Raw genomic sequence first — 24181 nt, 5'->3', positions numbered from 1 at the left:
ATTGATAGATGCTGGATAAGTGTATATGCTAGTTGCTTGAGATTGTATGTTGCGTGATTGGGAAACTAACAGCTAGTGTGCCAATTTTAAACTTTTGTATTTTTCACCTATTTATTTTCGGCATTTCTTTTGCTGGTTGCTTGAGGCTGCTATTTGCTTGAATTCCGGATAACAGGGATATTACTGTACTTTGTGGGAGTGAAAAAGCCATTTTGGCAAGTCTTCCTGGATCCAAATTTTCCTAAAGGAAAATCCCACAAAATCCAATAAACACCTGGTCCCACAATGTTTATTTGCATGTCCAATGAAGAGTAATTATTGGAGACCACCATTATATAAGTAATAATATCCTCTTCCTTCTAATCTTAACAAGAAACATAGACTGACATTTCTAACCATGGACACCGTCTGACCTGCTGAGTTCCCCTAGCAGTTCTTCATCTGCTGGGCAACAATGATTGATCTATGACTCAAGGATAATTCCCTTCCACAACCTTTTACATCCATCTGAAACACATCACATGGACCTCATTTGAAGTCCCAGATGAAGGATGAAATTGCCAGCTGTGTCATCCCCCCTCAGCCCTAAACTGGAGTCCTCATCTTGATTTGTCTGCTCAAAAGTTCAATGGTTCAAAGGTTCCTTTTATCGTCACATTAAAAATGTAAAATACATGATATAGTTCAAATTTTATCTGCAAGACAAACTAAGAGTTGCCATGAGCATTGCCCAGTAGCTCTGACAATAAGACAAAGAGATGCAAGAGAGCATCCCTTCAGAGTCACTGAGTGCCTGTGAATTTGCCTCTGGCACCATTAAAACCTGTCCAGCCACACAGACCCTTGCTCAAACCATCGGCAGCCCAGCAGCCCACAGCCTGCATGGGTCCTTCAACCACAAGTTGCCAACTGCCTGCAGCCAGTCTCCAGTAGCCTGCAAGAGCTCTTCAGCCGCTGAGCCCCTCGCGGGCCCGCTACCGCGGTCCAGCTTCATCTCCTCTGCTTCTTCTTCTCGGCGGGGGGGATTTGTTCTCTTTTGGTGCCCTATGCCAGTCTGCTGATCTAGTCTGCAATCCCCTAATGGTACGCTGCCCAGCACAGGCGCCACCTTCTGCCAAAGGGGCAGACCTCTGTGGTTGCAGGATTTAAAATAAAACAATGTCTTTTTCAATAACAGGCCTTTTAAACCCTGTGCGGAGCAGTTCAGCATCACGATAGGTAGTAGGACCCTGCAGATCAGCACCGTATCTCCGTTCCCCACTCTCCCAGGTCCACACCAGCAGCAGGGCTGTCATTAGGGCAGCTCTGGCAATTCTGCCATTTTTCCATTTTCTCCTCATTTGATCCAGTATCCTATTTCAGAACCTTTCAACATCAATTCACATCCACATCACCAACTGTGCAGTCAGATCCATATTAACAGTGAGGGGAATTTATTCAGTGACACAGGCAAGCTCAGGAAACTAGTGCAACGTTTGAAGTTACAATGCCTCAGAGCTAATGATAATCTCACTACGGTAGGCAATGGCAACAGGGAAGGTCGCAACAAGTCACGAGTGTCGCCTTATTTCTGAGAATCACCAGCTCCCTTGCTGAATGTATCGGCCACCCTCCAGCATCTTAGAGTTGCTGCAATGTAATCCAGAGTCTCGCCATTGAATAGCAGCCAGACGGGTGGAGGGGGCAGCAAAATACACCACTGGCGCTGTAAAGGCATTGCGCTAACATACATTTTAAAAATCTAACCTCCAGATTGGGAATGGAGGAGCATGGTTGTCACAGCAGTTAGAGCAACGCCTTTACAGTGCCAGCGATAGGGACGGAGCTTGTGTTCAAATCCCACACTGTCTGTAAGGAGTTTGTACACTCTCCCCATGTCTGCGTAGGTTTTTTATGAAGGCTCTGGTTTCCTCCCACCCTTCAAAATTGTACCGGGATTCAAATCTCACACTGTCTGTAGGAAGTTTGTACGTTCTCCATGTGCCTGCGTGGGTTTCCTCCAAGGGCTCCGGTTTCCTCCCACCCTTCAAAACATACGGGGGTTGTCGGTCAATTGGGTGCAAATGGGCATCATGGACTCGTAGCCGAAATGATCTGTTAACATGTTGTTTGTCTAAATTAAACATTAAACAGAAGATAATGGAGGATCACTCTCCATCGAGGTCTGGGAAATCCCAATGTGGCAGCTTTCTGTTACTGAAATCAGCATGTCCAAGAGGGTGGGCGTCATTGAACCCTTGCGACAACCAGCTGCAAGCAATGCATTTTTAGCCCATCTCCGCATGCCCCCTGCACAGACCTTCCTTTGATTAGCCAAGATCCTCGGGACATTTTAGCTGCAACTTTTTAGTTTTGCTTCAAGGTGATTTTGTAGCAGAATGTCTCCGAATGTGAATCACCATAACTGAGGGGCTCCTATCAAACAGTCTGCCTGGTCTATCTAGCACCTCAGAGAACGATAAGCTGCAGAAAATGTCACTGACTGGAAGTAAACACAATCTCCCGTGTGCTGATGGAGTCCAAATACCTGGGATAGCAAGGATGATTAAAGATTTGCAGAAAGAAAATGTGCTTTTATCACTTCCAAGACATTTCATGCCTATTGTTCCACCAAAGATTAAACAAATGATAGCTCCCCATTGACAAGTTCATCCCTTGCGAGATTCTTGGGAACACTGAGAAGAAAAATTAATTGGCTTTGGTCAACTGACAATAAATGTTCCTGTGCAGACAGAGATTAAACTACACTGAGAAAATTTAGAGCAACTGTCTCAATTAACAAATGATCCAATCAGATTATGAGCTGGATTCAAAGGAATAATACTGGCTGAAGTCTAAAATATCTTTTCTGTAATCATTATGGTTGAAGAGAAAGCACCATGCTGGAGAAACTCAGCAGGTCAAACAGTGTTCTTTATATAGCAAAGATAAAGATACAGAACTAATGTTTTGGGTTTGAGACCTTCAACAAAGTATGAGTAAAATGTAGGCAGGCGCCTCATCAAAATGTGGGGGAGGAGGATAGTCCCACAGGCAGGAGGTGGGTAAGGAAGGGAGGGCACACCAGCAAATAGGGGGAGGGGGGATGGCTCCGTGAATGGTGAGGGGAGGGGGTGGAGAGCTGGAGGAAAGAAGACAAAGGGAAGGGGAAGGGAGGGAGAACGGAGAGCAGGCGAACAGAAACCGGAGAAGTCGATATTAATGCCATTGGGTTGGAGAGTCTCCAGATGGAAAACCAAGTATCGTTCCTCCAATTTACAGGTGGTCTTGGTGGGATAGTACATGAGGCCATGGACAGACATGTCAACATGGGAGTGGGGTGCAGAATCCTGAGGTTTGGACGGGATATCTAAAGCCTTGCCAAAGGAAACTAAAGCTCCACAATGTGGTGGTTAAACGCCCTGCTGTTATTTTTCTTTTAATGGTAATCAATGATTTTTAACCAAATGTAGTCCAGTCCCATTCTCAACCCTGAAATCCTATGGGCTGGAATTAAGTTGAAGAGTTACCATTTTGTCACAGAATGGTAAGAGGACAGATGTTCCATCCTGTGCATTAACCTTTGCATGGCCCAACCACGTAGGTGTATACCAACCAGAACCTAGAAGAATTTTGGCAGGTCCCCCTGTGGCCTTTACCAATTTACATAGATGCACCGTAGAAAGTATCCTGCCTGGATGCATCACTATGTGGGACAGGAAGTGCTCTGCCCAAGACTGCAAGAAACTGCAGAGTTGTGAACACACCTCAGGCCATCACACTACCAACCTCCCCTCCATCAACTCTGTCTCCACCTTGCGATGCCTCGGACCATCCCACGCCGGTAAAACTCTCTTCTACCCCCCTCTCACCAGACAGAAGATAGGAGAGTTTAAAAACATGCACCGTAAAACTCAAGGACAGTTTTTTTCCTTCTGTTATCATACTCCTGAATGGGATAAGGTGAGCCCTTGCACAGTTTAACTATATGTTTCCCTTTAACAATGTATCCTGCAATTTTATTTTATTGTGACACCATATCGGATGCCTCGACAAAGGCCCGCACTGTCGAAGGCCCTGCTTTCTCATGAAACATTAAAATGAGTTCCCATTTGTCGTTGGGTAGCAACGGTCAGGGAAAAATAACTGGTGACATTTTAGGTTGGAACCCTTCATCAATCTTCTTTCCCCCACAGATCCCACTCGACCTGCTGAGTTCCTCCAGCAAATTGTTGTTTCACTCCAGATTCCAGCATCTGCAGTCTTTCCTGCCTCCTGGGTGTCTTGAGAACTCTCTTTCTACCAGCGTATCGCAATAAAAAATAAAATTGCTGTTCATTGTACAATCTAGTTGCTTCTAATTTTCCAATCTACCTCAGTTAATAGGGTCTGAAAAGCCCCTGGGATGATTTAAGGTTGGGAAAGTTGCCGTCAACACACCAATTGCGTTTGTATTGATTCATCCCTCTGACAGTGAGGGATCAATGAGCATTACTTTCTATCTGTAACATCTGGGAGGGAAACAAGACATCTGCTCTTTAAAAACTGTGCACAACACACGCCACCACTTAAGAATTTAGAATACTATTCCTTCCTCCTAGACACTGGACTGAAAAAAGATTCCTGTTGGCTTCATTAACATAAAACAAATTACATAACAATTTACAGATTTCTGCAGTGGAGAAGAATTAAACACATCGATACAGCAAAGGTGCAGAACTGGGAGTTAATAATTCCTTCTAAAAAAACAGTGTTTTACACGCCCCATCTTAAAATGCTGTTTATTTACTCAGCTATCATTTGAGGCAATATATCAGGGCAATTTTGGTCTCCTATGTCAGGAGTCAACTGTAGTGTGGTTGTTAAGTAACTGGAATAGCAGTCAGAGATTCAGGCCACTGATCCAAACACCTGCATTTGAAACCCACTACTGCTTTTGGGGAATTTACATTCAGGTAAATTTTTAAAAAATCCGGAGCTAACGTAGACATGAAACGAGCACAAGAGCCGATCTGCTTCCTAAAAGCCCTGCAGGGGATGATCTCTGACTCCTTGGTCTATATGTAATCAGATCGCAGTAATGTGGTTGATTCCCCAACAGCCTCCTCAGGTCAGGGCAGTTAAGGATGGACAATGTGTCAGTGTTGCCAGTAGAGGCAGCACCCTACAAAAAGGAGAGCATGGTATCACAGAGTGTAAAGTTGCTACCTTACGACTCCTATAACTGGATACAAACCTGGCCTCGGGTGCTGTCTGTGTGGAGCTGGCACGTTCTCCCCAGGAAGGCAGTGTGATATCACAGAATGTAAAGTTACTACCTTACGACTCCTATAACCGGATACAAACCTGGCCTCGGGTGCTGTCTGTGTGGAGTCAGCACATTCTCCTCAGGAAGGCAGTGCAGTGTCACAGAATGTAAAGCTTTTACTTGACGACTCCAGTAACAGGGGACAAACCTGGCCTCGGGTGCTGTCTGTGTGGAGTTGGCACGTTCTCTCCGGGTACTCCAGCTTCTTTCCATTAGCCAAAGACATGCCCATTGGTGGGGTAATTGGCCACTATAAATTGGCCCCATTGTGTAGATGAGGGGCGGAGTATCGGGGGGGGGGGAGAGTTACATGACTGTGGAATGAGTAGGTTGCAGGGAAAATAAGTGGGAGAGCGGGATTTTTCTGAGAGTTGACACAATGGGCAGAAATGGCCTCCTTCTACCACAAACCTCCTTCATACAGCATGGACAGGCCCTTCGACCCAACTTGTCCATGCTGACCAAGTTGGTATCCTGGGCTGGTCCCATTTGCCTGCATTTGGTCCATATCTTTCTTAACCCTTCCTAGATTTGAAAAAAGATTGAGGCAGACAGCTTAATGAAAATCAATATTTCTTTATTGCTGGCATATTCCTTACTTCTCACACCAACAAAAATAAGTTACACAAACTAAGTTAAAAAAAAAACTTTGGAAGTGAAAAGGAAATCAAGTTGTCAACAGCCATAAGGAAAAGAGGATAGTATACACAGAATATATGTGTTTAAAAGACCTCAAAATGTTTTATATAAGTAACATTAAACACTAATAAAACTTAAGTACATACTGCTCTTCAGAGAGAACATTGGATTTGCCACAGTACATAAACAGACAGACTAGTTACTTTTGCTTAAATGCTAAATGAAAACTAAGTGGAAATGCTCTTTGGAACAGTTCACAAAGGCAGCTATTAAACCATATTCCATTAGCACATCCGTTGTATTAGGCCTTAATTCCACTTGGAGCACTCCTTTTCTGCCAGAACCAATTTAAAGTCCAAATATCTGTTCCAAACCAGTCTACTATACCCCTCTTTGGCCACAGGGGAGGTACCAGAGGATTGGAGAAGGCAAATGTGGTCTCCTTGTTTAAATAAAAGGAGAATCTTAGGAATTATAGACAGCTAGCAATGTGAACATAAACCACCCCTGCCACAGGGAAAGGAATCCAAGATTTAGCACAGCACTCTGCTTATTTTAGTGTGTTTTGAGAATGGTTCACTACCTGACATAATGTCTTTCTATAATGAGGATCAGAAAGAAAATCACAAGCATGTAATATCAAAAACAATATAAATGCTCCAAACAATCAGATTCTGAGACACAATATTTCCTCTTCATCAGTTTAACAGAGCATTAGCTCAGCATTAAGCTGACATTCAAGTGGTGCAGCTACAAAATTGTGTGCCTGGGTGTCCTGTTAACTTATCTCCCCAACTGCTCCACAGGCTTATTTCTGACCCCCCTCCCAACCTCCTGAAAGAGGTTGATACACCACTGGCTTCAATGAATAGTTCCTGTAGCAGTTTGTCACTCGTAAAATAAAATTACTGCAAGGTAAAAGGGCTCAGGCCTGAAACGTCAGTAATATATCTTTACCCTCCTATGGACTTCAGAGTATTATGTTCAGTTCTGGTCTCCTCATTACAGGAAGGATGTGGAAGCTATGGAGAGGGGACAGAGGAGATTTACCAGGATGTTGCCTGCATTGGGAAACAAGTCTTATGAGGCAAGGTTAGTGAGCTTGGACTTTTCTCTTTGGAGTGTAGAAGGATGAGAGAAGACTTAGAGGTTTACAAGATTATGAGAGGCATAGACAGGGTGGACAGCCAGCACCTATTTCCTAGGGCAGGATCAGAGGACACGTGTACACAGTGAAAGGATGGAAGTTTAGGGGAGACATCAGAGGTAAGCTTTTGTTTTTACACAGAGAGTTGTGGGTGCCTGGAATGCCTTGCCAGGGATGGTGGTGGAGGCTGAATCGTTAGGGGCATTTAAAGGATTCTTAGACAGGCACACGGATGGAAGAAAAATATAGATGGTTATGGGGAAGAGAGGGTTTAGTACTTTTTTTTAAAGGAATATATGGCACAAAATCGAGGATCGAAGGGCCTGTACTGTGCTGTAATGTTCTATGGTTCTTTGTAATTCTCCAGAAGATCAAATCTAGCTGGGACATAGCAACGGCATCACCAGCGATTGGGATTCGAACGTAAGGAGGTTGGACGTTCTCCCCATGTCCTGCATGGATTTCCTCCAAGCACTCCCACCCTCCAAGAACGCACGGGGTTTGCCGGTCAATTTGGGTATTTAGGCAGTATGTACTGGTAGGCCGCTTGGACCTGTTATGGCGCTGTATGTCTAAATTTAAAAAATAAAACTGGAATTTAAGAAACATTAGGTGCAGGAAATGGAGGGATAAAGACAGTTGGGTTTGTTTAAATTGGGATCATGGTGGGCACAGACATCCTGGGCTAAGGGGTCTGTTTTTGTGCTATGTTCTATGTTCCATAACAGCTTGATGATATCTTACATTCATTCCCTCTGCCACCACCATCGGACCATCAGTGTAAATCAACTGCCATTATATACCGAGGCTATTCTGTCCATACTGCCCAAGCTTGTGTGATGGGTCAGAAGCAACATGATCTTTCCAATCCACAAATGTGGGCGCGATTAGCGTAGCAGATAGTGCAACATTTTACAGTGCCAGTGACCCAAGTTCAAATCCAGCACTGTCTGTAAGGAGTTTGTACATTGTCATCATGGTCTTCTTCGAGTTCTCCACCTTTCGAAAATGTGGCCGGTTAATTGTGGGTATTTGGGCAGCATGGGTTTGTGGACCAGAAGTGCCTGTCACCATGCTGTATGTCTAAATTAAATTAAATTAAACTCAGCAGGCCACGCAGCATCTAGAGGAAGGAATGGGTAACCAATGTGTCCTGCTAGAGCACTTTATCAAAGTATGAGCAAAAAGCGGGCAGGCGTCTGAATAAAAAGGTGTGGGTGGAAGGGGAAGGGGAAGCAAAGGATGGAGAAAGGGGGCAAGGGGAGGAACACAGGCTAATAGGTAAGAGGTCATGGGTGGATGCAGGTGGGAGGGTAGAAAAGCTGAGAAGTGATGGGGAGGGGTTTCTCTCTAAATGGGTGGGGAGCCAGATGAAGGGAGACAGAGGGATAGGGAAAGAGAGACCTTCGCATTCTTGAACTGGCCTGAATCATAAAGCATTTGCTGTAGCCCTGTCTCCAGAGATGCTGGCTGACCTGCTGAGTATTTCCAGTGTTTGCTGTGAATTCTGGGTTTTCAGTCCCACATCATGGCGGTTAGTGCCTAGCTGTGGAATTTTTTTTCCCCCTTCGAATACTCTGCCTTTCAAAAGAAAAACCACCCGCACCCTCTCTACTTGCAAGATGTTGGATTTTTGCTGTATCATGGAGATACTTAACTCAAAGAGAGGCTTTCAGGAGACATTGTTTCCTGGGGTTGAGCATCTAGTCAGGCTTTCTGTCTTAGGTTACAGTTAGTGTCAAGCAGCATGGAAACAGTCTGCGCCCGTTGTCAAGTACACACTTACTTTAAGCTAAAAAACAATTCTGCTGGAGGAACTTGGCAGATTGAGCAGATTCAGTGAAAGAAAGGGAGTGATTGACGTTCTGAGGCAAACTTTTTCATCCAACTAGATAAAGACTTACACATGGAGAGTGAGAAGAGGAAAGAATGCCAGTATGGATCAGTACTGATAGAGAGAGGCGGGTAGATAATAGGTGGAACTAGATGGGGAAAGGATGGTAGACAGATAGATCCCGATGGGGAGGGGTAAAAACAGGGCTGGTAGGTGATAAGTGGAACTAAATAGGGAAGGGATGATGGTCAAAGGATAATGGAAAGATGGATCCAGATGGGGGAGGGGTAAAACAGGGCTGGTAGGTGATAGGTGGAACCAGATGGGGAAAGGGATGATGAACAGGTGGGGAAGGGGTAGTAGGTAGAACCAGATAGGGATGAAATATCAGTTTTTGATGTCTGTTCTAGGAGTTTTTAATCAAGAAAGGCTCAGGTGCACATGGCAAGAGTCCATGCAGTGGGCTGGGAAGATCAAATGGCGATGAAGAGATCTGGGTTCTTCATACTTTGCATGATACGAAAGGACGCCATTTGCCTCATGGAGTCTGAGCCGGCCCTCAATGAAACCTCCATCAATCCTATTCATTTCCCTGTGACCCAGCAACATGGGAGGAATCCGGACCCATCGCAGGGAACCTATGTAGCCCGAGGGAGATCATGCAAACTCCATGTTGACAGCGCCGGGATTGGACTCAACTCACGGGAATGGTGAGGCAGTGGCACTAGTCACTGTTCCAACCTTTCCCGCTCAGAGCCAACCCAACGGGCATCAATGCACCAGGAATCCACGGGCATCCGTCGGAAAATTGTGACTGACCCTGGAAAATGAAATGGGTGCATCTGGACTAAGAATTTGCCCAATGTTGTTGAAAAGAGCAGCCTTGAAAAGTTAATTATTTTCCTTCTCTGAATCTTAATGGGCAGTAAAATACTGGCCTTGCCTGCAGTGGCCAGGTTCCTAAAAAAATAATCAATAAATAATAAATCTTCACACATCTATTTGTTTACTATTCAGTGGTTCTCAACCTTTTTTCTTTCCACTCACAGACCACTTTAAGCAATTCCTCTGCCATCGGGTGCTCTGTGATTAGTTAGGGATTGCTTAAGGTGGTCTGTGAGTGGGAAGGGAAGGTTGAGAATCACTGATCTGGACCCAATTATTATTCATATATTTTGCTTGAGAAAAATTGTCATTGGCCCATTTCCTTTGGAGTTATGAAACCTTGCACATAAAGAGTCAATTAGGTATGATTAAAACAGTGGTTTTCAAACCTTTTCTTTCCACCCACATCTCACCTTAAGCAATCCCCTACTAATCACAGAGCACCGATGGCATACTTAAAGTGGGATGTGAGTGAAAAGAAAAAAGATTGAGAACCACTGGCTTACATTATAAATAAACCATCAAAGCACAGATGGCATTTCCTTCATGACGTCTTCAGTACTAAAGTACTACCAATAACTCATTCACAGCATATCCCAAATCCATAAAGCAATTAGAGTTCATGCTGGTCATTAATAACTGACAAACAAACTAAAATTGTGACTCCTGCAGCAGCGGCCTTTGCTGGAGGCGTATCTACAGACACTCAGTAACTCTCTTTTCTTTCTCGACTCTTAGTCAGCCTTACGGCTGGTAGAAGTTCACGCATGTTACATTTTTAATGCATTATTATATGATCATAAAAAAGAACCTTGAATGATTGCAGTGGGACAAAGGCAAGTTAGTAGCACAAGAGACTGTACAGTGTGGGCAGGAGGTCCTTCAACCCATGTGTCTGTGCTGGATGTGGTGCCCAAGTTAAAGAACGAGGAGGATATCTTTTGAGAGTACTGTGTGGTCCTTCCTGCCTTTGAACTGTAAGTCACTGGACTCTGGAAAAAAAAATCCCAACAGGCCCTCTGTCAGATATTCTTTTCCATTATTTGCAAAGATGTCAATCCTGCAAACAACAGTGAACTTTAAACCAGACACCAATGGCCAGAAGCATCATTGCCTGGTGCAGGAACTGCTCTGCCCAAGACCGCACGAAACTGCAGCTCAGACCACCATGCAAGCCAACCTCCACTTCACCGACACCGACATTCACCAGAGAGAGAGAGACAGACAGAGAGAGAGAGATAGACAGACAGAGACTGGAGACAGTAGCCCCTTTTCTATTAGCACCCTGTCCCAGGAATTAACTGGGAATTTACTGGGACAGGGTCCCGTGAAAAAGGAACACTGTCCGAACGTCGGTGTCAAATGGCATCATTTCATGCTGGGATTAACCACCTCTACCCCTACTCATACCCCCCGGCATTTGCTGACGCCAGCGTGCTGATCAAACAAATGGAAAAGGGACAGCAGAAAGTCACTCGTTTCTAGTTGAAGGTAGAATACTCTGATCCCCAGGGATGAGTTGTGTTCAATGGAAAAGCAATTAGTGGCCCAGTTAAGGGTGGCCTGGTGGAAACAGCATATAGGGCTTCCTATCCACGACACTGCACAGCCAATTAACTGGGTTGCCAGTGGAAAAGGGGTGAGAGAGAGAGATGCTAATACATTAAAAGACATCCCACCCTGGCTCCATTATTTCTCTTACCCCATTCCCAGGCAGAAAACAAATGTGCTTGACAAAATTAGGTTGTTACGGAGTAAGTTTCCAGAGATCAGCACAACGCTGAAGGACCTGTACTCTGCTATAGCACAAACCTCCAGATTCAAGAACAGCTTCTTTCATTCTGTCCTGTCTATATAAAGCCATTCCAGATCAATCTAACCCTTCTCAATCTCATACCCATAACCTTTTATTTCTCTTTATCCATGAGCCTAATAAAGAATCTTTAATCCTTTGGACTCTGGCTATCTTTTTAACCATTCATAATATATACACCAGACTGGGTCCATGGGTAAACAACAATAAGAACACCAGCTGACGATCGAGTGTAAAACCGGACACTGAAAACGGTCACAGAGTATATGGGCAGGTTGGTAGTCCCTGAAAACAAAAGTTTAAATGTCCCAATTGTTCCAGCCTTCCACCACCACCTCCAGCTTCTATTCACTGCTCACTGCTCTCTGGTCACTGCTCTCTGCTCACTGCTCTCTGCTCACTGCTCTCTGCATTAAAACCCTTGCCTCTGATGTCTCCCCAAACTTTCCTAAACTCACTTTAAATGAAGGTCCTCAGATTAAAAGATAGAATAGCTCAGCTAACCAACAAATGCAAGGGCTGGATCAAGTCACCGCTTCAAACCTAGACAGACTGTAACATGTTCTTTTGTACAGCATTTGATCCCAGTGTCTGCAGGCTTTCTTATTTAATTCCATCACTCCATTAGATTGAAAAAGAGCATCACTGGTGTAAAAGTAATGATCACCATTAATCACCCTCATGCAGAATAATAGCTTGGCACAGACTAGAAGGGCCAAAGGGACTGTGTTGTTCTATGCTTCGATGGCTCTATGGATGTCGTGTGATCTGATCAAGTCAAGTGAAGTTTGTTATCATCTGATTGTACATGTAGAACCCGACAAAACTGCGTTCTCTGGGCCTCAGTGCAAAACACACAGACACACAACCAGGCATAACACACGTACAGTCAACAATACAGGACAAGTATTTATATATATATACAAATAAATATTGTTTAATGAATATGACAGTGTCAGATGGTCAGTGCGAGCAATTCCTTTGGTCGTTCAGCCTTCTCACTGCCTGTGGGAAGAAACTGTTCTTCAGCCTGGTGGTGCTGGCACTGATCCTCCTGGATCTCCTTCCCCGACGGGAGCAACTGAAGGATGCTGTCTGCAGGGTGGAAGGGGTCCTCAACGGTTTTTGCTCACCCTCTTCAGATGATGATTCCAGTAGATCACATCAATGGGGCAGGGGAGCAAGACTCTGCTACCCTTATGGTCCTGCGGATTGACTTCCAATCCATTTTGCTACAGCAACCATACCACATTGTGATACAGCCGGACAAGACACTCTCAATAGAACTCCTGTAGAAAGGTGACCTGATGGTGGCTTGCCCGCCTCAGTCTTCTCAGGTTATACAGGATATACAGTTGCACATTCCTGACAATCGAAGGGATCCACACTGGACAGAATTATATCCCTTACATCTCCTCCCACCTCATTTTACTAACACCACCCACCCCTTGTCTCTCCAATGTTATTTCTAGCAGTTGCGCACATGGCCACACTTCGCCCAGTTGTCAACACTCCAGGATTCCGCCTACAAAGATTAACATCCTGACAGCAAACTCGGGAGAAAAAGTCGTGGGATACTAAAAAAAACTTCAATTGCATGAACGGCATCATCTATTAGTCATAAAAATGCTAAGTGATGGGCTTGATGAACAAATGACTCAACCCATCAAGTGGGGAAAAAAGTCTGCAGGTTGCCATGGCAATGGACAAATTGGGTAATCAATAGGGGGTCGTGGGAGGGGAGAGTGCTGATGTGATGTCATCTCCAGAAGTCAGTCCAAACAGGGTTGACACCTGTAACCTTAGGGAGGAGGTCTCTGAGGAGGAGGAGGAGGAGGAGGAGGAGGAGTAAAGGAGGATCTAGAGTGATGAACCTCCTGCATACTGAACAAAAATGAATGTTGATTATACTGGACAATTTTTTTTCCAAAAGGTTTGCTTCTTGAGAAAACAATTGGGGATGTGATTGACAACTTCAAGCTGAACACAAAGACAATTTCAGATTTTCTGTATCACGTAAGAAGTTGGAGAAACATTAAATTAACCTTCATTGAATTTAGCATTTTTAATTGCATCATGACACTGGCACATTGTGCTAGATGAACTGACCTAAAAAAAGTTTTGCCACTGATTTTCGTTTGTACTCGGCATCTGATGCCTCTCAGGTTAGTGCCCAACAATAGTCGGCCAGCATTGATGATTTTCAGTTGCCCTGATAGTGCTTTGGTTGCAATGCCCTGGTGGAAACTTTTGCCATGTTCGTCGCTGACTGCAACAAGATCAGCAGGGAAGGAGTCCAAGGGCGAATGCAGAAAATTAATTTTCAACGACATATTGCACTTCATGCTTTTCAGCGCTTGAAGAGACTTAAAATAGGACAGGAAATAACAAAAAATAGGTTATATGTAAAAAGTGGTACATCTTAGGAAACTTTTACGGTGATTTTCATGATCAGTAACCCAAAATCCATAAAATACACCTAGAAGTGTTCTGGAAGCAAATTCTTCATCGTCCACTGTTATCTCTCCATCTTTTCTATTCATTATCTCTTTTTAATTTAGTTTTGTGTGTTCTATTGTAGATGTTATACACAAAGTACTTATTTGATTGCAGCAAGTAAGAATTTTGGTGCATATGTACAGTATACAATGTATATGATAATAACTCATTATCAGTAGAGTGGTGTCACAATAGTTTACTCCTTAAACCCCAGTGGAACACTCTTGTACATGAACCTAGAAAACAACTCATCATCTTTAAGGATGCAAACATTATATTCAAGATTCTATAATTCTCATGTAATGAAACAGAAAATGTAATATTACATTAAATTTCCTTTAGTCTGCAGTAAGGCAGACAAAGAGTTAACATTAGTATTGCTCGATGCCCCTTACAGTCAGAGAAAGGGAAGCAAAAAGAGATTCCCTTCAGAATCACCGAATGTCTGTGGATTCGCTTCCTGCACTCCTGCATCTGCACTGACCTCTGTTCCGCCCATTAGTAACCCAAAAGCAAACCTCCAGTGCGATCAGGAAGGTTTTAATGCCTGAGGCCTTTCAGGAGCCTTACTTGCCCTCAGCGACCTCTTTAATCCCCGTTCCAACACCTGGGCCCATGAGCTTTCCTCTAGCAGCCCACAGCCCGTTTACGATCCATCCACCGCAAGTCGCCAACATCCTGCAGCCTATGTGGGTCCTTCAACAACTGAGCCCCTCACTGGTCCCCTGCCATGGTCACCATCCTGTCAGGTCATCTCCTATGCTTCTCCTTCTCAATGGTTGAAGATTCCAAAGTGCTTCAGAGCAGCACCATCAATCAAATCGCCAATTCTATCTTCAGCTACTACCCAAGCTCATGGCTATTAGCAGATCGATGCAACAACGATCCAGTTTTAAATGGCCAGTTCTATATCAGGAATCATTCTGGTTAATGTTCGCAAAGCATACACTACTGGTTGCTCACCTGGTGACTTTGTAATCGCTGCAAATGCAAATCTCACCGTCTGCTTTTCGTACAGGTCTGATGGCCACTGCCCAATCGCTGTATTGTATTGGTTAGAACCAATGAATGCCTTCATGTTTTAGTCTGTTTAGTTCAGCCTCAATTTTCTCTTTCATAGTAAATGGGACTGTTGTGGCTTTGAAGAATTTTAATTCTGCACCATCCTTGTAGCCACAGTGTTAACATGGATGGTCCGTCTGAGTTTCTGGTGGTTGGTGATGGTGTGAGAGTCAGCAATGGAAATGTCACTGTATGTGCTTGGACGTCTACTCATTAAAGATGTAATTCGGTGAGAAATGCCAGGCAGTTTCAACATCAAGTTTTGATTCAAGGTAGGAGAGATTGAATGGCCTACAATTGCATCATAAACTACAGACCCAGAGCTGGTAAATAAAGCTATTATAATAGATACTTGCTGTTAAGTATGAATATAAAGGACTGAAGGGGCTGTTTCTGTGCACCACCAATCCTTGTTCTATGGTTTCGATGATTCTCACAAAAGGAGAGGAATTTCAAAGTCACTTAAGGACAGGCAGCTCAGTGGCACAACTCATCGAACTGTTGCCTCACAGTTCCAGAGTTCCAAGCTCAATTCCGACCTCCAGTACTGTCTGTGTGGAGTTTGCACATTCTCCCTGCAACTGCATGGATTTCCTCTAGTTTTCCTACATTCCAAAGAACTTCAGACTGTAAGGTGAATTGGCTGCTGTAAATAACCCAGGTTACAGGAGAACCAGGGGAACTGATAAGCTCCTGGGAAAGTAGACCACAGGGAAAATTAATGGGAGAGCTGGATTGTCCCATTATCCAGCATTGACTCAATGGGCCAAACAGCCTCCTTCTATGTGTTAAGGAAATAGGAAATAAATGAAAGTTGGAAGGATAAAAAAAGTTGGACAGACTGCAATGTTATCTCTTTTTCTCCTTAATGCGGGAAACCACAATGACTGGAAGTGGAGGACCTCTCAGAAAACAAAGCCCAAACAGATCCCAGTCAATCCAAACCTGAGCAGATCCAAAGTCATCCTCCATCCATGCGAGGAAGATGAAACCCTATTGCTCAATCCTTGTGGCTGGTCAAGTGAAGAGGTCAAGAGTTTAAGGTACTGTAAATGGCCCAGACCTGACCCTACCAGAAATCCACATGTCGTAGGACGGTGCTAGGCTCAACTCTGCTTGCCCGACCCCAGCTGGAACTCGCCGGTAGGTTTCACACCAGAAATAATTAGCCGTCCATTTCTCTCCAAGAGAAACTGATTTTTAGTTTACCTACTCTGGGGAATAAAAGTCACGTTATGAGAATGAATTTTTAGCGACAAGTCTTTACGAGCTGCTTCTACTATAAGAAATCTCTAACAATTTGATACTCTGTCACGGATGATGTCAGTGAGTTTTTTTAAATAGAGCACTAATCCATAATTACTGGTTAACCACACCCTGAGACCAAAAGATGTTTCAAGATTCTGTGCTTTTTAAAATAATGTTGATATTTCAGCTTCTACCTTAACCTTGTATCCAATCTTCTAGGACAGATAGCATAGCGGTTTGCACAATGCTGTTACCGCGCCAGCAACCCGGTTTGTATCCAACGCTTTCTCTAAGGAATATGCACGTTGTCCCCTTGCCTGCATGGGTTCCTTCTGGGTGCTCCGATTTCCGCCCACTCTCTAAAACGTAACAGGTTGCAGGTGTAATTGGGTGGCGTGGGCTCAAGGGCTGAAAGAACCTGTTGATATGCTGTTTGTATGTCTTTATATAACTTGAAAATACGCCAGTTTAAAATTGTGCTCCCAATCCCTCTGTGTGGAAGAGCAGTGTTAGTTCACTGTTGGCCACACTGTCCAAGAAAGCATGAATTTCCGTGGCAGCCAGCCTTGGACTGAGGAGAAAGGACATCACTGTCACTCTCTGCTGCTTTGATGGTTTCTAATGGTCCAAACCAGTTCAATTTCACTATGGACGTCCTGGCCCCTTTATAACTGGGCCCTTCACCACCTCCGTCCTTTGTTATCATCTGATTGCACAACTAAAACCAATGAAACAGTGTTATCCGATCCTCAGTGTAAAACATGCAGACACACAACCAGACATAACTCACAAGCAATCAATACACATGGAGGACAAGTATTTCATTGATAGAAATAAATAAATATTATTTTAGAAATATGAGAGTCTTGGTTGGTTAGTGTGAGCGGTTCCTTTGGTCATTCCGCATTCTAACTGTTCCTCAGCCTGGTGCTGGCTCTGATCCTCCTGTATCTCTTCCCTGACAGGAGCAGCTGAAATATGCTGAGTGCAAGGTGGAAGGGGTCCTCAATGATATTGCATGCCCTCTTCAGACAATGATCCCGATAGATCATGTTGATTGGGGAGGGGGGGGTAGAAGGAGACTCCCGTGATCCTCTCTGCCACTTTTATGGTCCTGTGTATTGACCTCTGATCCATTTGTCTACAGCAACAGTACCGACTGATGCAGCTGGCCAGGACGCTCTTCATAGAGCTCCTATAGAAGGCTGACATAATGATGGCTGGTAGCCATGCAAGCTTCAGTCTTCTCAGGATGTACAGTCACTGTTGCGCCTTCCTGAGAAGTGAGATGTTGAGTGTTCACGATAGGTCACTGGTTAAGTGAACTCCAAGGAACCTGGTGTTCCTTACTCTCCCTACTACAGAGTTTGTTGATCTGGAGTGGAGAGTGGTGGTACCTGGTCCTCCTGAAGTTCATGATCCTCTCCTTCATCTTGTCCTCATTGAGACCCAGGTTGTTATCTCTAGCACCACATCACAAGATTTTCCACCTCTTCTCTGTAATGCATCTCATCGTTGTTGCTGATGAGGCCGACTCCTGCAAACTTGATGACACTGTTGGAGCTGGACCTGGTGATGCAGTCGTGGGTCAGTAGCGTGAACAGGAGTGGGCTGAGCACACAGCCCTGAAGTGTGCCAGTGCTCAGCGCGGCGGTCCTCGATATTCTGCTAACGACCCAAACAGATTGTGGTTGATAGAACTCCAACTTGCATTTAATAACTCCATTTGCTCCCTCCTCATCAAAGGTACAGCCACAGGAATCTGGCCGAATGCAAGCCACACCCCTCTCTTTGTGGGCAAAATGCTCGTTCCAGTCCTCATCATGCGGTGGATAAAAACGCTGGAGAATTTCAGCAGGCCGCTGAGAATCCACGGGGCGTAAAAGACTGTCGACATTTCGGGGAATTGAGGCCTTCCTCAAGAACGTCAAAAATCCGGTGAATGCTTAAATAAAATGGTGGAGCTGGCAGTGAGGGAGGGTAGTGTGGTGGGAGCACAGGCTAACAGGTGGATACAGATGCGAGGAAGGTTAGAAGAGAAAGAAGTTGAGGTGTGATGTGAGAAGGGGGCAGAGGACAGTTCGATGGAGTATTCAGCGACCAAATTGACTCAAATTTCTTAGAAAGAACAGGTGTAACTTCTGGCATGAACTTGATAGGTCAAAAATAGTTCACAAGATATAGGAGCAGAAGTCGGCCCATTGGCCTACTGAGTCTGCTCCTCCATTCTAATCATGAGGTGCTCTATCCTCCCACTCAGGCCCACTCCCTGGCTTTCTCCCCATAACCTATGATGCCCTAATTAAATACCTGTCCATCTCTGTTTTAAATACATCCAACAACCTCACTTCTAAAGTTGCAGTTCATAGTAAGTAAGAAAGCATTCCAACATGCCAAGCACCTAGTTTGAATGACCTTTTCTTACCACACCTAACTTCAGTCGAGAATGCTACGATAACGGTTGCTGGACCCACTGACCTCAGTGTCAGGAGTAAAGATCTGGAACCACAAGTTCAGATCCTAATTAATTAATTCACTTGGAATCCAAAGTTTATTAGCCTTGAACCCACAGTATTGCTGTAAAATCACATTTGCTCAACTCTCTGGAAGGTGACCTACTGTTTTTATCCAGTCTGACTTCAGAACCCCAACAGGTGGATCCTTAACCCCTTCCTCTTGATGTGGCCCAACACACTGCAACATTTCACATGCTCAAAGACCATTGGGGATTGCCGGCAGCTTTCAAACAAAGGTCTTGCCTGTGACATCCACGTCCTGGGAGAGGGGGCGCAAAGTCATGGATACGTATCTATCATCTCATCAACAATGACAAAGGGAACTTGGAAAACTGAGCCATCCTGTGACTCAGCTTGGAGACTGGCCATGGAGCACATTGTCCAGAGCAAGGCTCAGTGCTTAAGATGAAGAAATTCCATTGGACCCAACTTTGAATTGATTTTCTTTGAGATTCAATAAGTAGAATCTTACTCATCATTTTCAATAACTCTTGCCCTCAAAATAATTGGATCAACGATTTTGTTTTCTTTTTAATAAGCTGTTTTTTTTTCAATGATTATGCACACTGAAACTCATAATGTGCCATCTGTGCTTAGGCAGCTTTTATCTTATTTTTGACAAAATAGGTTGCTGGATTTGGTTAAGTAGTGACTCGCTCCTCGTGTGCCACCCCGAAATGCGTCCATCATCTACAGGGGCCCTTAGAAGCACGAGTGATACTTTGCCTTAACTGCAGCTTCAGCCGTTTGACACCATCCACTGCGAAATCCCTTCAAGGGATGCCTACTCTGTAGAAGTCCTCTCCCTCTCTTTGAAGGGAGCTCCGTGAGAGTCCCACTGCTCACCTCTAAAATTTAATCAAGCCGTCTGCCTGCTTTTTGCTTACACCCTTGAAGAAGGGCTGACCCCAGAAACATTGGGAATATATCTTTACCTCCTATGGACATTGTGAGACTGGTTGAGTTCCTTCAGCATTTCTAGCCCCTTTTAAATTGCAGCCCCTGGGTTGCCTTCCTGGGATCCATGTGTGATTACTGGGGCAAAGGAGCTGGATTCAGGGGGATCAATCATTAACTGTTTCTCCTTCCACAGATGCTGTCTGGCCGGCTGAGTTTTTCCAGCTTTTTCTGTTTTATACCATATTTGACCAACATTTTTATAAAATATTTATGATCACTCAAAACTCCATAACCTGGAACAATTGAGTGAGAGGTGAAAGTCCGCAGAAACTGCGATTGTAACATTTAAGATAGGTTTTAAATTCAAGTTGGCTGAACGATATTGTAATAAGTCTTTCCCTTTAATTACCTTGGCTTTTAAGGGATCTGCCTACATTTGTGCATCCAAGCCCCATCAAAGTGAGTCTGTTGATTCAAAGAAAAACCCCATTATCCCCCTCTAATAACACTGCATGCATGCAGTAATTAGAGTATGGTAATTTCTGTGTGGTTTGATTACTAGGAATTAGCATTTGTTTAAGGAGTTGTCACAGTGAGAGTGTGGAAAATCTGTTAAACTTTGAAGTTAAGTTGGAGATACAGGCCCTTCTGCCTCATGAGCCCACACCGCCCAGATACACCCAGGTGTGCAATTCACCCCCTGACCCTGTACAATTTTGGAGGGTGGGGGGAAACCAGAGCACCTGGTGAAAACATGCGCAGACACGAGGAGAACGTGCAAACTCCTTAGAGACAGCAGCGGGTTCCAACCCAGGTCGCTGGCACTGTAATAAAGTCACGCTAACCGTACCACCTCGAAAGGAAGAAAGAGCAGTTAAAAGAGACGGAATCAAAGAAGCTAGAGAAATGTTAGAGGCTGGGCATCTCCCCTCAACATCTACAACTGAAAGAAAGAGTCCCAACCTGAAATATTTCTCTCCACGGATGGTACCTGACCTATCAAGTCCCTCCAGTTTCTGATTATTTGCTAAAGAAATGTCAGGTCAGGTTCTGAGGATGAAAGTGGGGAAAAGGAGAGAGTAAGTGTTATTCTGTCTAGCGCCTCAGATGCAATAAAAAATACAGTGCTATGACTTTGGGGATAAGGACCATGGGAGCACAAGAGAGGCAATAGGAATCATTTCCAACTCTTTTCATAAGTAAAACACAAAACACTGCAGATGCAATGAATGAAGTAAAAACACGATACTTAAACTCAACTGGTCAAACAGTGTCCTTTATGTAGCAAAGAAAAAGATACAGAATCAATGTTTCGGGCTTGTGCCCTTCATCAAGGCGTGTGCAAAATAAAGGCAGGTGCCTGAACAAAATGGTGGGGGAGGAGGGGCAGGGGGAAGAGCACAAACCTACAGGCAGGAAGTAATAGGTGGATAAGGGAGAGAAGGCACACACCAGCAAACAGGGGGAGGGGGGATGGCTCTGTGAATGGAGAGGGAAGGGGGTAGAGAGCTGGAGGAAAAAAGAAAGGGATGGGGAAGAGAAAAGCTAGCAGAAACCGGAGAAGTAGTAGTTAATCCCGTCCAGTTGGAGAATGCCCAGATGGAATATTAGGTGTTTCTCCCCCAATTTACAGGTGGCCTCGGTTTGACAGTGCATGGGGACATAGACAGACATGTCAACATGGGAGTGGGGCGCAGAATTAAAATGGTTGGGTGCTGGGAGATCCCTGTCATTGATGAAGATAGACCGAATGCGCTCAGTGAAGCGATCTCCCAGTCTGCGTCCAGTCTCTCTGACGTAGAGAAAGCCATATGGCTTCTGGTCTTTCACGTGCAAGGTAAACAGAAGGAAAAACGTACAGAGATGCATAAAGGATCTGGCGGCTTGGTCCCAATCTTTGCTTAGAGCAGAGGCACATTAAACATGCTCATTACAGACATGTTCCTCTCCACCGCACAGCCCTCATTACAACCCAAGTGCGGGATTACATCTGGGTCACTTGGAGCAGTGACTTTGCTTCACTGCTGTGGATGGAGCTTGTATGTATGGAGTTATAAACTGCACCGTCACCCATTTATTAAAGGCTGTCAGGAATTGGAATGTAGACAACTGTCAGCTCAGTCTTAGTGCATCAGATACCTCTCGAGTGAGCAAGTTCACGCATTGCTCAGTAAAAATACTTCATCACCGGCTCACAAGAGTTTAAGAACAACCTTTATCCAATCCACAGATTCATGGGTTCAAAGGACCGGCATTTCAGTGCACTGCCACGGTACACGGCACATGTCCACCTTCTCCGTTGGCTGCTGGAGGATTATGCAGTAAGTGCACAAAGACTGCTCATGCCGACAGTAAAAAGCAAACTGCTCGATATCTACTCTGACACAAAGACCCTTTAATGTTGGTTAGATGCTCCATTTTCAACCTGACCCAACCAAATAGGACAGCCCAGTTTTCTCTGAGTTAGCATACATGAATGCTTCTTGCAAAACCACAAGACAGAGAAAGAATAGCATTTACTCAAAGTGAAGAGCTGCTCTCAATAATCCAAGTGGTTTTATGTCGCATCTTATTGAATATAATGGGCTGTGATCTGGGATGCATCTGTTTGATTCTCCTCGATCTTTGCCTTATACCCATGAGGTTTCAGACACTCACTGCCTTTGTGGTCAGGTCCACTGCCCCTTGAAAGGAGCATTAAGGGGGGGCACCCAGGGGAATGGAAACCATTAAAAAGGGAACTGCAGCTGCTGAAAACCCAAAATAAAATCATGAAATGCCACAGAACCTCCGCAGGTCAGGCCTCCTCGGGAAGAAAAAGGGTTAATGCTTTGAGTGTGGGGACCTTCACCAGAACTGAGGATGGGAGACGCACGTCGTAAAATACGAAAGTCTGCAGACACTGTGATTGAGGTGAAAACACAATGCTGGAGGAACTCAGCAGGTCAAACAGCGTCCTTTATGTAGCAAAGATAAAGACACAGAACCAACATTTTTGGCTTGAGCCCCTTCATCAAGGTACGAGCAAAATGTAGCCTGAACAAAATGGTGGGGGGAGGGGAAGGAGCACAGTCCCACAGGCAGGAGGTAATAGGTGGCTAAGGGAGGTAGGGCACACCAGCAAACAGGGGGAGGGGAATGGCTCTGAGAATGGAAATGGCGGGGGATAGAGACCTGAAGGAAAGGAGATACAAGGATGGGGAAAGAGAGGAAGAGTAGGCTGGCAGAAACTGGAGGTCTATGTTAATGCCATCTGGTTGAAGAGTGCCCAGATGGAAAATTAGGTGTAGCTCCTCCAATTTACAGGGAGCCGTAGTTTGGCAGTTCACGAGCCCATGGACAGATGTGTCAGCGTGGGTGTGGGGCGCGAAACTGCAATGATTGGCCACTGGGAGATCCCTGCCACTGACGCGGACAGAGCGAAGGTGCTCACCGAAGCGATCTCCCAGCCTGCACCCAGTCTCTCTGATGTAGAGAAGGCCCGGTTAGGGAGGCACACATTAGTAGTGCAGGCAGCAGAGATGGCAAAGGAGGTACAGAGGGAATTTCTCTGTTAGGGTGGAATAATGAGCAGGAAAGCTCCATTGCCTGTGTGATGTGTTGCTATTGCCTGTGGAAATGTGATATGCCCAGCAAGTTACAATGCACAGAGAGATGGATGGCAAGAAAAGTTTCCTGTCCTGATACAAATAGAAAAAAGGATTTGTTTTCTAACAGAGAATTGATTACTGCAGGATATCAACTTGAAAGTTGACAATTCCTTCACCCACTCTCCCACGCAAATGCAGTTCGACTACCACCTCCCCCCCCTCCCCCCCCGCCCCCAACACCAGAGTCCCTCCAGCAGTTTGTATGTGTCTTTGCTTCTATAATCTCTAGCGTCTGTATTACTGGACACACTGGTCTATTAGTTCTGGACTGGCAAGAATGCCCAAACCATTGATTCAGAGATAGAGCATAGAACTCCCAGTAGCCACCCATTTCAATTCCTTGCCCCATTTCCTTGCTGACAGGTCTGTTCATGGTCTCATGCACTGCCAGACTGAGATCACCAGCAAGTAGAAGGAATAACACCTCCTCTTCCATCTGGGCACCCTCGAGCCAGATGGTATTAACATTGACATCTACGGACTCCAAACCTCCCCCCACCCCATAATCTTCTTCCTCCATCTCTTCCCTCTAGATCTGTCTGTCTGTCTCTCTCTCTCTCCCCTTTTCCCTCTGTCTCCTTTCACAGAACCAAAAGTATTTCTCACCTTTCCTTTTATCACATCCAGTCAACTCCTTTTTGTCCACAATGGAAAGGGTTAAGAACTTCAAATTCCTGGGTGAAAATATCACCGAGGATCTG

At 44.8% G+C, this 24181-nt stretch overlaps 1 protein-coding gene across 2 annotated transcripts in view; it reads right to left on the bottom strand.

Annotated features, from left to right (window-relative positions):
* LOC138746494 (ras-related protein Rab-26) overlaps window positions 1-24181 on the bottom strand; it is a 179523-nt gene that overhangs the window by 101158 nt on the left and 54184 nt on the right. The gene's annotated exons all lie outside the window — the stretch shown is intronic.

Source organism: Narcine bancroftii, chromosome 12 (assembly GCF_036971445.1).
Source record: "Narcine bancroftii isolate sNarBan1 chromosome 12, sNarBan1.hap1, whole genome shotgun sequence".
Lineage (NCBI taxonomy): Eukaryota > Metazoa > Chordata > Chondrichthyes > Torpediniformes > Narcinidae > Narcine > Narcine bancroftii.
The sequence above is the reverse complement of the archived record's forward strand: the minus strand, read 5'-3'. Positions and strand labels throughout refer to the sequence as shown.